The sequence below is a fragment of the Equus quagga genome, chromosome 9 (assembly GCF_021613505.1).
Source record: "Equus quagga isolate Etosha38 chromosome 9, UCLA_HA_Equagga_1.0, whole genome shotgun sequence".
NCBI lineage: Eukaryota > Metazoa > Chordata > Mammalia > Perissodactyla > Equidae > Equus > Equus quagga.
Window position 1 is genome coordinate 24,924,059 of NC_060275.1, and position 13,187 is coordinate 24,937,245.

At 43.8% G+C, this 13,187-nt stretch overlaps 1 protein-coding gene across 3 annotated transcripts in view; it reads left to right on the forward strand.

Annotated features, from left to right (window-relative positions):
* The first annotated feature begins 4,477 nt into the window (after window positions 1-4,477).
* Window positions 4,478-13,187, forward strand: part of MRO (maestro) — a 41,424-nt gene continuing 32,714 nt past the window's right edge. The window contains exon 1 of one of the 3 annotated variants that reach the window (XM_046671987.1): window positions 4,478-4,526. The gene's annotated coding sequence lies outside the window, so the exon portion shown is untranslated. Of the gene's footprint in view, window positions 4,527-10,559; window positions 10,687-13,187 lie in introns of those variants that run through there. The other 2 variants (XM_046671985.1, XM_046671986.1) reach the window with 2 other exon arrangements.

Genomic DNA, 13,187 nt, shown 5'->3' on the forward strand with positions numbered 1-13,187 from the left:
GTTGGGTGGGGGCAGTGGTATGTGGTCAGGCAGCAGGAATGGGCCATTAGGGAGTCCAGTGGTGGCTGTGGCTATGACCATTGTGATGGAGCAGCCTGGAGACCAGTAGCTGGGAGGTTGGAGATACTGCTCTGTGTGCCTCGCCACTTGTCTTACCTCATGTCTGGACTATCTTTTACTGGAGTGTTGGGGAAGATTTTTGAGGGAAAGTGTCTGGCCTGAGTATTAAAGGAAGAGTAGGGTTAGCTCAGACGGGTGTGGAGGAGAAAGGTTTTCCAGGCAGAGGGAACAGAATGTGAGAAATAGCATAGCTCAGACAATTCAGAGTTGCTGGAGCAGCGGACAGGATAGGGAGGGGCAAGAGATGATACTGGAGAAGAGGCAGGGCCAGATGAGGGAAGGATGACAGGGAGCCACTGAAGGGTTTGAAGCAAAGAAGAGACATGGCCAGTTTTGGATTTTGAAGAGATCACTTGGGCAGCTATGTAACTTTAAGGGGGGCAAGAAAAAAATCCCAGTGGAACACGGGCGTGTGAAAGCACCCAGGTGTATAACTAGAAATATAAGTGCTCAATAGAAATCAGTGGAATCTGAATATGATTCTTCCTTCATCCCCTATAATGAATTTATCACCAAGACCCAATTCCTGCTCTTTTTGTCACCTTCCCCAGCCCTTATGAATTACCACACCTCCTACAGGTCATATTTCTGTCTGCCTCCTCTCTTGGTACCTGTCCATCTTACAGATGACTGTTTTTCGAAAATAACTCTTTTTTCATATCATGCCCCCGTGTCAGGGTAGTGGAAACAAGCAGTGAACTTCAAGTCAGAGGTCTAGCAAACATTTTATTTCTATCATTTTAGGTTCTTCATCTTTCTGGCATCTGGGGAGGCACAGTGCAAGCTCGGCACTAGTGAGAAGCCGGTACAAATGACAGGAGCCTGATAGTCCAGAAGGGGTCCTGGAATCTATCCCTTAAGATTTGTAGCTCATGTCATTGTTGAGGGTCCTGAAATATTTTATTCATCTGCAGATGAACCTGTTCATTGTCCCCATATCTCACACAACTCTTCGGGTGCTGTGAGGCCCAGATGAGATAAGGGAGGTTTTACAGATGTCTGAAGTCCAGCGTTCTCTGCCCTCTTCCCCTCTCCTCTTACCCCTCTCCTATATCGAGGTCAGATTTCACAGCCCGACTCTCCACGAGGTGGCCTCATTTTATTCCTTCCCTCTTCTATTCCCCACTTAGTTCATTTTTTTTTCAGGTGTGTTAGTTTTGCTCTCCCCAGTTGGGCTCTAGACTCTTCTGTACTTCCCAGGGGTGCAACAAAGATGCTCACTGAGAATGTCTACTGATGGAATTATTGCCTCCAGATCACAGCGTTAGAGCTTGAAGGGGGGCCTTACCATTCCCCAAATCCCATGTCATTGTCATGCTCTGAATGTGCAGTGAAGCTTCCCCAGGTGACTGAGTAACTCCCCTGAGGACCCGGCTAAAACCCAGCTCCCCTGACTGCCTGGGGAGTCTCATTGTTTATTAATCTGCACCATGATTGATGAGTGGTCAACTGCTCAGAGAACCAGCTCCCCAGGAATCTCAGCACGAAACCGCGCCTCGATCTCACAACTTCAAAATCTAATCTCTGCCCTCATTTGCTGGGGACCTTGAATATATTCCTTCCCTATCTGGTTTCCTTTCCTCCCCTGACTCAAGGGAATACAAAAAGTTGGCTTTTGTGTCAAGTGCCAGGTAAGCACTGCACAGTTATCTGGAATAGAACTCATGGATTTATAACCAAAGCTCATCCTTGTATAGATTGGCCTCTGGACTGAGAGTACGATTATATGAGAAATGATTAACATAATTTTCTGGCAAAATGTACCCAAATTCGAAAAGTTTGTAGGTTGGAGTTGAAGCTATTTACCTATAAACAAAAATTGTTGACTAGGGACTGGCCCGGTGGCATAATGGTTAAGTTTGCAAGCTCCGCTTCTGCCACCCAGGGATCTCAGGTTTGGACCCCAGGTGCAGACCAAGCATCACTTGTCAAGCCACACTGTGTCAGCATCCCACATAAAATGGAGGAAGATAGGTATAGATGTTAGCTCAGAGCCAATCTTCCTCACCAAAAAAAAAAAAAAACTTGACTAAACTCACCACTAGTGTAGTAATAGATTTAACAGATATTTTATTAAGTAATTTTAGGTAAGGGAATGTGCTAGGCATCGAAAGTTTATAAAAGTCAATGATACTTTCCTTGACATTATGGAGTTTGCAGTCTGGAAGAGGAACTAGGATGTGTACACAAGTCACTGTAATACCAAGTGTCAATGTAGGTTTATCAATTGTAACAAATGTACCACACTGGTGGGGGATGTTGATAATGGGGGAGGCTCTGCCTGTGTAGGGACAGAGTATAAGGGAACTTGCTGTATCTTCCTCTCAATTTTGCTGTGAATCTAAAGCTTCTCTAAAAAATAGTCTATTTAAAAGAACAAAACAAAAACCCTAGCTATCCTTCAAGGCTCAGATAAAATGACACCTGCTCCAAAAGCCTTCCTTGATTTCCCCAACCTGAAATGACTTCTCCCTCCTCTGGGTGTTTGTGGCACCTCCTCTGGAGCACCAAAATTGAGAGGAGGATGCAGAGAGTTCCCATACGTCATCACCACTCAAGGTCACGGTTTACCTTAGAGTTGTGGAAATTAATAAACAGAAACCTCTTTAGACTGAGGTGGGGAAGACGAAAGGGGGAGCTCTCATGCCCTACCTGGATAGCAGAGCCCAACAGGGAGAAGAAAGACCTCCTCTTCTTGACAGCAAGAAGCTCAGCCACTGAGAGACTGTCACAATTCAGACAATGAAAAGCCACTACACCTCAAATTCTCAATTCCTCCGATGGACTCTTTGGTTTACAATAGCCCTCCCAACTTCCTTTTCCCCTCAATAAAAGAAATTTTCCCCTTTTGCCGCAGGGGGACTTGCAGGTGACTCCCCATGGTTGCAGAACCCAAATTGCAGTTCTTTGCTGATCTTGAATAAACCCATTTTTGCTGGAGAAATAACTGGCTATTTGTTTAAGGTCAACAGGGGTCTCTCTTGGTGTTGTACATTCTATGGGTTTGGACAAACGTATAACGTGTATCCACCATTATGGTGCCATACAGAGTAGTTTCGCTGCCCTGGAAATCCTCTGTGCTCTGCCCATGCATCCCTCACTGCCCCAGCCTCTGGGAACAACTGATCTCTTTACAGTTTCCATAGTTTCACCCTTTCCAGGATGTCATATAGTTGGAATTGTACAGCATGTAGCCTTTTCAGACTGGCTTCTTTCACTTAATAATATGCACTTAAGTTTCTTCCATGTCTTTTCATGGCTTGATAGCTCATTTCTTTTTAGCGCTGAATAATATTCCCTTGTCTGGATGGACCACAATTTATTTATCCATTCACCTACTGAAGGACATCTCGGTTGCTTCCAAGTTTTTGGCAATTATGAATAAAACTGCTGTCAACATCCGTGTGCAGGTTTTTGTGTGGATAACAGTTAGGGTTGTGACAGGTAGAAATTCATTCCAGATAGAGGTGGATGTGAAATCTTAGAGCTTGCTTCTTTAGCAGGAATTTCAAGTATGAGAATGTAAGACTAGACTGGCAGGTTGGGCCCTTGACTCTCATGCTGAGCAATCTCGTCCTTGTTCTGCAAGCAATGGAGACTTACTGAAAGTTTTTCGGGAGTCATAAGGGGGTGGGGTGACAATAGGGACATGATCAAACTGTGCTTTAGAAGTCTCCTTCTTTAAACCTATCCAGTGCTCTATGTCAATTATATCTCAATAGAACAGAGGGAAATAAAAAGTATTATTCTGGAGTCATATCAGAAATCAGGTGACCAGCTAGGACAGCAGACCAATAGCCTATACTAGTCAAACCATTAAGGGTGTCTCAACCGGAACAATGGAGCTGGGAATGGAAAGGAAGGGACAAAGGATAGACCCCAGCAGTTTTGAGAGAAAGAGGGAGAGTTACTCTAAAGTTTTAAGACTAGTTCATTAAAAGAAAAAAAAGATGGAAAAGTGAAAGAATGGAAAGTGATCATTTTTTAGGCAGAGCCCCAGAAACAGCAGAGTCAGAAATGTACACCACCCACTCGATAGAGGGCAGCTCAGCAGCTGAGCCAGCACCGCACACTCCTGGGCTGCAGGTCAGGCCGGAAGGAGGGGAGTGTGAGGTTTGGTGAGCTTTGCCTTAGGAAGCAGAGGCTGGAAGCCCCTCAGACTTTGAGAATTTGAACTCTATAAATGATGTGTTGTTTATTTATAGTAAACTGATGTTTCCCATGCCATGGGAGTGACTGTAAAACCCTTCCTGGGAAAGTGACTAAGTCTTCTTTGACTTAATTTCGGCTTTGGTGGCAACCCTTGGATGAGGAGGGGAACTCTGGCTTCATCCCTGGAGTTTGCAGCAAAGATGGGAGGAGATCCGGGCATCTGAGTTGGCCCAGGAAAGAACGAGCCTTTGGGGGTAGGTAGTAGAAAAGTCTCTGAGGTCCTGACCTGGGAGATAGATATGTTTATCAAGGATTAAGAAACCAGAAAGAAAGAAAGAAAAGCTTTTTCAGAAAGAAAAGCAAGCTTGGTGTGTGTAAAGTGAAGGGTTCTGTTTTGAACAACTTGAGTTTGAGGTGCTGGCTCCATGAAGACAGTCTAGTCTTGGGAAGCCAGACCTCAGCTGATGGGGCTCAATGGTTGAAACCAACCTAGTATCAAATGAAAATAAGATCTAATTTGGGAAGGATGTCTTTATAGGCAGTATGTGGGTGATATGACCTTTCATCCAATCAGAGACAGAGGGTTTCCCCAATGCCTCTGCTGACTCAGGCTAAGTTGATTTGTCAAGACAGTGTCCTGGGTCAGGGAAGAATGGCCTGGCATCATGAGCACTGGCACAGGTTTCCTTGAATAAGAAATAATTTGGCTGAACAAGATGTTCCAGCGATTTAGTTGTAGGAACAAATCTGCTCATTTGCAGTAGAGAAAAGTTTCTAACTGAGACAGCCAGCTGATTGCTTTTGGAGAGACAGTGCTTACATTCCAGTGAAGGATTAACTTGGCTTCTTAGAGTTTAAGCTGGCCTGTGGTAATTGCATGACCAGCTCTGACTTCTTTAAGGGTAGCAAGGAAACCCACGCAGCAAGTGGATTTGAAAAAGCAACAGATGAGAGAGGAAGGAAAGTCAGCCTATGAAGTGAAATATCACCCATAAAGAGAACGTGTTTGCATGCCCATGCTCTGCCTCCTCTCTCTGCTCCTTACTCGTTTCGGCATAATCCCTTAATCGGTCGGCTTTTAACCCAGCTCACTTTTTTTTTTTTTTTTTTGAGGAAGATTAGCCCTGGGCTAACTACTACCAATCCTCTTCTTTTTGATGAGGAAGCCTGGCCCTGAGCTAACATCCATGCCCATTTTCCTCTGCTTCATACGTGGGATGCCTAACACAGTATAGCTTTTGCCAAGTGGTGCCATATCCTCACCCGGGATCCGAACCGGCAAACGCTGGGCCGCCAAGAAGCGCAACGTGTGAACTTAACCGCTGTGCCACCAGGCCAGCCTAACCCAGCTCACTTTTCTCTTCTGCTTCCTCACTTTCTCTTGACTACTCCCTTACAGGACTTTTCCAGGTAGGAAGGGCTCTCCTTTATGTAACAAACTTCTTTCTTCTTCTTTTCTGTCTTCATTCTTCCCTCAATTTACTGAGAATCTATTTTCTGTAGGGTACTCTGCTAATTGTGTCTGGCTATGCATGATGTCCAAAGACATAATTCCTGACACCAAGGACTTTAGAATCGAGTAGAGGAAATAAGATTTTTACATATTTTACCATAACACAAAGGTGGAAGAAACTGGAGGGGCCAGCCAAGTGGTGTAGTGGTTAAGTTTGCATGGTCCACTTCAGAGGCCCAGGGTTTGTGGGTTCAGATCCCAGGCATGGATGTACGCACAACTCATCAAGCCATGCTGTGGTAGGTGTCCCACAGATAAAGTAGAGGAAGACTGGCATGGATGTTAGCTCAGGGCCAATCTTCCTCACCAAAAAAGAAAGAAAGAAAGAAAAAGAAAAAAAAGGTGCCATATGATAGTGCCATATGATAGATTCAAGCAATATCTAAGGAAACACTATCTAAGGAAAGTTCAGAAGAGGACACATTGCTTCTAGCTGGAGAGGTGAAGACTTCCTGGAGGAGGGGACATTTGCATTGAGCCTTCAATAATGGAAACAATTTAAACATGTAGAAATGGAGCATTTTGTCTATGTTACATTAGATGTATACACTTAACCACGTTGGTGTTTCAGTCTCATTTCGGAGTACACAAGTCACTGACATGTGATTTATAAAAGGGAAGCTAGTGGTAAAAGGGCATTTTTAAGCATAGCCAGCAACCCCACCTTCAGAATCAGAGAACTTCCCAATGGTCGGTTGTCAGTTCAGATAACTGTCTGGTGGTGGTGTAGTAGAAAAAATGCAAACATCTTTCTGATGGGTGCATGGACGCAATTACCCTTACTTCTATTTAATATACCTTCCAAAGCTGAAATTTTAGATTTTACAATATTTATGGATGATAAAATGGTGGATTTACTCATATCCCTATGCTGCACATGGGGAAGCTGGATTTTCTACATCCTTGGTCACACACAGAGAAAAAAGTGATAAGTCAGTATGATGACAGACAGCTGTCAGTCTGTGACAAAGTTTTCACTAGTCTGGGGTGGAATGAGAAAAATAAGGAGACTGCAATGAATTCTTCTTTTTTTTTTTTTGAAGACTGGCGCCTGAGCTAACATCTGTTGCCAGTCTTTTTCTTCTTCTTCTTCTTTTTCTTTTCCTGAAAACCCCCAGTATATAGTTGTATATTCTAGTTGTAGGTCCTTCTGGTTGTGCTATGTGGGATGCTGCCTCAGCATGGCTTGATGAGCAGTGCTAGGTCCAAGCCCAGGATCCGAAACGGTGAAACCCTGGGAAGCTGAAATGGAGTGCACAAACTTAACCACTCGGCCATCGGGCCAGCCCCTGCAATGAATTTCTTTTTAAATAAACTAAATGTGTTAAACACAAGGATTAAGTTTTATCCAGAGATTATATTTCTGATCTTAACATGGCTTGTTTAAATGACATGATGGGAATGGTTGGTAGAACGGTGGATTTAAAAATAAAAAACCTCTTTCTTTACAAAATAAAAAGCTTATAACCTTATGAAGAGCCTACAGAAAAACACTGGAAGAAAGGGAAATTTACTGGCCTATGAAACTCAAACTAATAAACCCGCTGATTTAAGGAGCAGAGGGTGGTTTTTTGCGTATAGAATAAAATAATGTCAGAATCGAGGGGAACACAGAGATCACCTGGTTTGTGCAACCTCCTCATTTTACAGATGAGAGATCTGAGGCCCAGAAATGTCCAGTGACTTGCCAAAAGTCACTTGCCATTTTATTTATATGTTTTCAAGTGGCCCTATTAATAGTGTTTCTGATTTATGTGTAAGCACACATGATCAAAAAAAAGCTCAATGAGCTCTTATCAAACAGGGTATTTATCATAGCCTCAAATTATGTGTAGTAAACTTTAAGAAATTTTTGACATCACTTCCTCTGAGCCTGTGCTACTATTTATAAGTAGTCACGAAATAATTGTGTTTTATTGTTCTGCACTCAAGAGGGATCTCAAGAGTTTACAAGACCAGGCAAAGCAGTGACCTGTCAATACGCCCTTCCTGTGCTTTCTCACCTGTACTAAAGGGAAACATCCACACCACTCATTAACTACTCTGCTCCAGGAATTATAAACAAATTGGTGACACGACCTGTTCCATGGGCTTCGAGGTTTGCTGGTTCAATTGGTTGGAACTTACTCCCTGTTACGCTGTTACACACTATGCCCAATTAAGACGGGGGATCAGCAAGACTAGCCTTGTTATCCTGGAGGTGAAAGTTTAGTGGGGGAATCTCAGTTATGGAAGGACCTCGAAGACCTGGTAGTGGGTTATAGACCGATGTTGGAGGTGCCAGAGGGCTGCCGTTCTATATGTTTGCGCTGAGGAACGATGCAATGAAGATGGCATTTCAGGGTTATCGGGCACGGAGGTGCCATGAAGAAGGGAAGGAGAGGAGCCTAGAGTAAGAGTGGTAATAATCAGCATGTGGTTACTGAGGACCTGCCCTGGCTGAGAGCAGGAGGGAGGATCTGAGACTTCTCAAGGAAATAATGCCTGAAAATTGATGGCTAGTGGGATGACGGACAAAAAAGAAGAGTGAGTTAATGATGCTCCAAGTTTTGGAATTTTGAGTGATTGAGACATTGGTGATGGTCTTAGACAAAGCTAAGGGAGCTGAGGAGGAAGCCTCTACCCTAGATCGAGGAGAAGAAACTGTTTGAGTCCTGGTGCTTCTTGCTTTTCCTTGATATGAATCTGTCTGTACTTTCAGAACTCTGTATTTCAATGAGTTCTTCTGAAAGCCAGTTAATGCTGTTAATGGTAGCTTTTAATTTTACTATGAATAGGTAATTGCATCATAGAGAAGCAAAAAAAATAATCTGTATGTAAATTCTGGATTATCCTTTTTGACTGCCTACGTCAGGGATAGACGAGGTCTGCATCTGTTTTGACTGGCAGGAGAGGCATATAACCCAGGCGGAGGCACGTACATTTGTTACATCCCTGTCTTTTTCTAGAATGAGGGTGTTTCACATCTCTGGTTCTATTCTTGGACCTGAAGAGCTAAAAATTTGGGTGTGAACTGGCTTGTCAAGCTAGCCAGGGCATGAATTGGAACAGGTCTCTAACAACAACCTTGACCGTGCTTTGACTTTTGACTCAAGAAGGATTGGACCTGTTCCCAGATTTTAGACCTGAAATATCCTCTCACCACAAAGTAAAGCCCGAGTGTGGCTATACGCCAGTCTCATTGGTGTGTACTTGGCACTGGTAATGAGGCAACACTCAGCCTTCAAACCACAGGGGATTCTGGGTTAACTATGTAATTCTAACCCTTTGATGTGTCTTAAATGTTCTGATACGGTTAAAGAGAGGACAAACAATGCGTTTATAACGATGCAGAATATATTGTTCCCAATTTTTTGAGCCCTTAAATCTAGTAAACTAGGTAGGTTCCACAAATTATACACTAGCCTACTTCAAAGGTGCCCGCTTTCCCTTTCACCAGCATCTACCCACCACCCCAACCTGTGAACAGTGTTTTCCATCTCTCGTAACTTTTGTTCTCCTTCAGTGCTTTCTTTTATGGGAAACCCAACCACCCCAGAAGAATTTTACTCATTTGTTTAATAAAACAGTAGTATACCGGTCGGCATCTTCAAACTACACAGTGACAATGCTTGAAATCTATAGGGCTAGAAGTTTGAGAGTGGCTGCTGAACGCTGTGCTTGAAGTCACTTTAGTAAGTAGAAGTGACTAAAAGTCAAAAGTAACCAGCAGCTTTGGGACACACGTACCTAGAAAGGAAATCCCCCCACAGGGTGTTTTGTTTTGTTTTTCAACCCAAGAAGTACATAAACCAGGACATAATTTATCCTGGCTTTTCATGCTGTCCTTTCTACATGATGTAAATAAAACCAATTCGTTTGTCTCTTCCAAGTGGCGATGTTGTGAAAGCATTTCTGAACAATTAACGTCATGGTTCTTTGCTGACATTCACGTTACAAGCCAGATCTTAGGTGTATGGATAAAAAGCTAATGCATTTGGCTTGGATAGCTCTTCAGACCGTGAGAAGGGTGCTTTGTACCTACTGTTGAGGGGTAATGCAGAGGATGCTTCATGATAAGGCTTAACACGCTGATGAACCAGAGCAGAAGCAGCAAATATCTAGCAGCACAAGCGTACAGTCGAGATAGCCGTGAAACTTCTTGACAGACGGAAACAATCCTCGGGGATATTAATTCTTATTTTGACACTTAAAAAACTAATATAACTGAGCAAGTGACTGTCTAGTAGCGGCTCAAATTCCTCCCTGGAGGAAGCCCTGTGTTTTTTCTCAGCTGGATTCTAGCCCTGGATGAATCTCTGGGCCTCAGTTTCCTCGATTATGAATAGAGATTTAACAGAGATTTCCCTCTGCTGTGGGGACAGGGAGTGGGGGTTGGGGAGCGACCGTTAATGGGTATGGGATTTCTTTGGGGAAGGATGAAAATGTTCTAAATTTGATTTTTGTGATGGTCGCACAAGTCTGTGAACGTGTTACAGAATGGAATTCGACACTTTAAATGGGTGAACTGCATGGCATGTGTTAAAGGCTGGTTCTTCAAGCCTTTAAGCCGCCCAGCGTGTGGCGCTTTGTTACGGCAGCCTGCAAGGGTTACTTTTATTTTTCAACTTGGCTGGACCACGGTGCCCAGATATTTGGTCAAACATTACTTTGGAGTTTCTGTGAAGTGTTATTTAGATGAGATTAACATTTACCTCTGTGGACTTTGAGTAAAGCAGCTTACACTCCCTGATGTGGGTGGGTCTCGTCCTATGAATGGAAGGCCTGAATAGAACGAACAGTGGCCTGCCCTGAGCAAGAAGGATTTCTGCCGGGAGACCGCCTTCGGGCTGCAATTCTTCCCTGGGTCTCCAGCCTGCTTGCCTACCCTGCAGATTTTGGACTTGCACCTCCACAGTCCTGTGAGCTAATTACTTAAAATTAATCGATGGGTCTCTCTCTCCTCTCTCTCTCTATGTATATACACACACATACCAACACACACACACATGCACACGCACACACACACATCCTGTTGGTTCTGTTTCTCTGGAGAACCCTAACTAATATATTGCCCTAGCAAACTAAGACAATATGTGAATTATATCTTAATAAGGCTGCTAAAAAAAAAACCAAACAACTAAGAAGGCTGCATCCCAAATATTAGCAATAATTATTTGGTGGTAGGATTTGGAGTGTTTGGGGTTTATTTTTAGTTTAGCTTATGCAGACTTGTGATTTTTTTGTGACCATGTGTTGTTTGTATAATGATAATTTAAGAAAAGTTTTCCATTCAGAGGGATGTGTTGAAGCAAGGTTAGATAACACAGAACACACAGGAATAGGAATATGGTGGCTTGCATTGTGATACCGCTTAGAACAATGATTTGGATGGAACACAAGTCAAATTGCAGCTTCTATAATGAGAAAATCCCAGCATACACCAGTTAGCTTATGATATAGCTGCTAAGGTTGCTCCCTGGAATATGTGTAATTAAGGAATTTCATTTTTCCTACCAACTCTATTTTTCTGCAATTTTCAGTTATTCTTTCAATCTGCTAGCAAGCTTTTTACTGAGCACCAGCTCTGTCCAAGGACTGCACTAAATACCAGAGATTGAAAGATAAAAAAATACGCTGACGTCAACCAAGACGTTTAGACTATAGTGGGGAAGACAACACGCCACAATCAGGTAAGGGCACCCATAGGGTAAGCCAAGATAGTTATTCGGGCACATGGGAGGGGCCAGAGAGGACGAAGGAGAACCAGCCGGCAGCCAAGGGTTTGCTTGGGAACAAGGCTGGGAAATACCTGCAAATCTGCTCTCCTTTAGGGTACTGTAGATCTGGTTCAGGAGAGAGGAAAAGAAGACTGCAGAAGGCTTTGCCTGTTCGCCAGGGCGTTCAGAAAGCTCAGGAGGAACGCAGCTGAGGCAGTCCGGAGCCTAACTGACCAGGTTGGACTTTCACAAGGGTCAGCCGAGCTTGGGAGCTCAGATGATATGAACATGCCCTTCAGGGGCAGGGACGGAGACGTGATAAGCCTCCTCTCCAGGAAGCAATGGCACGCACGCTGTGGCTGGGGCTGTGAACTCTTAGAGCCTTGGTCCCTGATAATGGGGCATGGGCGTGTATTCTCCTTTGGATTAGGGAGGGTGAGAAAAGAGGGGGGCCTCTGAGAGTCTTGCCCAACCCCCTGGTTGCTCACATATCTGTGGATCACAGATATGTGGATCACATATCTGTGTGCCATACCCTCCACCAGGCTGCGAACAGGTCAGAGGCTGTCTTAGTTGTGATTGCAATCTTTACCTGATGCCCCTGCCACAACTTGGCCCCGCTGTCCAAGGCAGGCAGAGAACTCAGGAATTTGTAGGAGGATTGACCCCTGCAGGCTGAGAGATGGAAGAGCAGATGGTGCAGGCAACTTTGGATTTGGCCCAGATCTCGTAAGCTGTAGTCTCCTGAGATAGCATGGGATGCTCGGGGGCACATCTTGGGCATTGAGAACTCTGATGGCTCTGGACAGTAGGGAACGCTGCCCACTGAGGGACAATGACAGTGTACATAGATCCTGGGAATGGCAAAGCCTCTCTGCTGGCAGTGCTGGTGGGATTGGGGTGTCATTGTAGCAAGAAAAGATTAGTGCTCAGCACCCAAGTCCTGAAAAAGGAACACTAGGGACAGAGACCTGTGACATCATTTATGCTGGAGGCAAGGACACTGTGTAGACCTGCTCTGACTGACTGTGGGGGAGAGGTTTGGACCAGACTAGAACCGATAAGGATCTGAAGGCTCTGTTTGCTGACGACCCACTGTACCTCATGCTTTCCTAAGATCTTTTTCTGGACATTATTTAGAGACCTTAGGGTCTATTTTATACAGCAGGAAGGAGTTAAGCCAGATTAAAGACTATGAAGCAATCCCAGTAAATGGAATGACTTATCCCTAAAAAAGAGCATTTACTGCATCTGATTAACCTTTGAAAGCTTGCCGGTGTCCTACATTTTCAGAAAATTTAAATGAGGAGTTGCAATGGTTAATGTAGTGTACACAGTTAGATTTAGTAAGTGTTTGTTAAGTAAACCAACAAGCACACATACAAATCAGTTCAATTCAACAAATGTTTGCTAGATGGTTAATAAGTGTCTTTATGGGGATTAGAGTCATGTTCAATGGCTTAACTTTTACTGAGACACAGTGAGAAATATATTTTATGTTGTGACCCAATACACACATACACACTCACACACAACTGCAACAGAAGTTTCACCAAACAATTTTTGTCTTACTAGGTGAAATGCATTCTGATATCTTCTATTCCACTTCTTAACAAAAAAGCTGATTAAGACCCACTGAACTGATTTCATGAGCTGTTAATGAGTCACAAGGCACAATTTGGAAAATAGTAGCTGATACATGA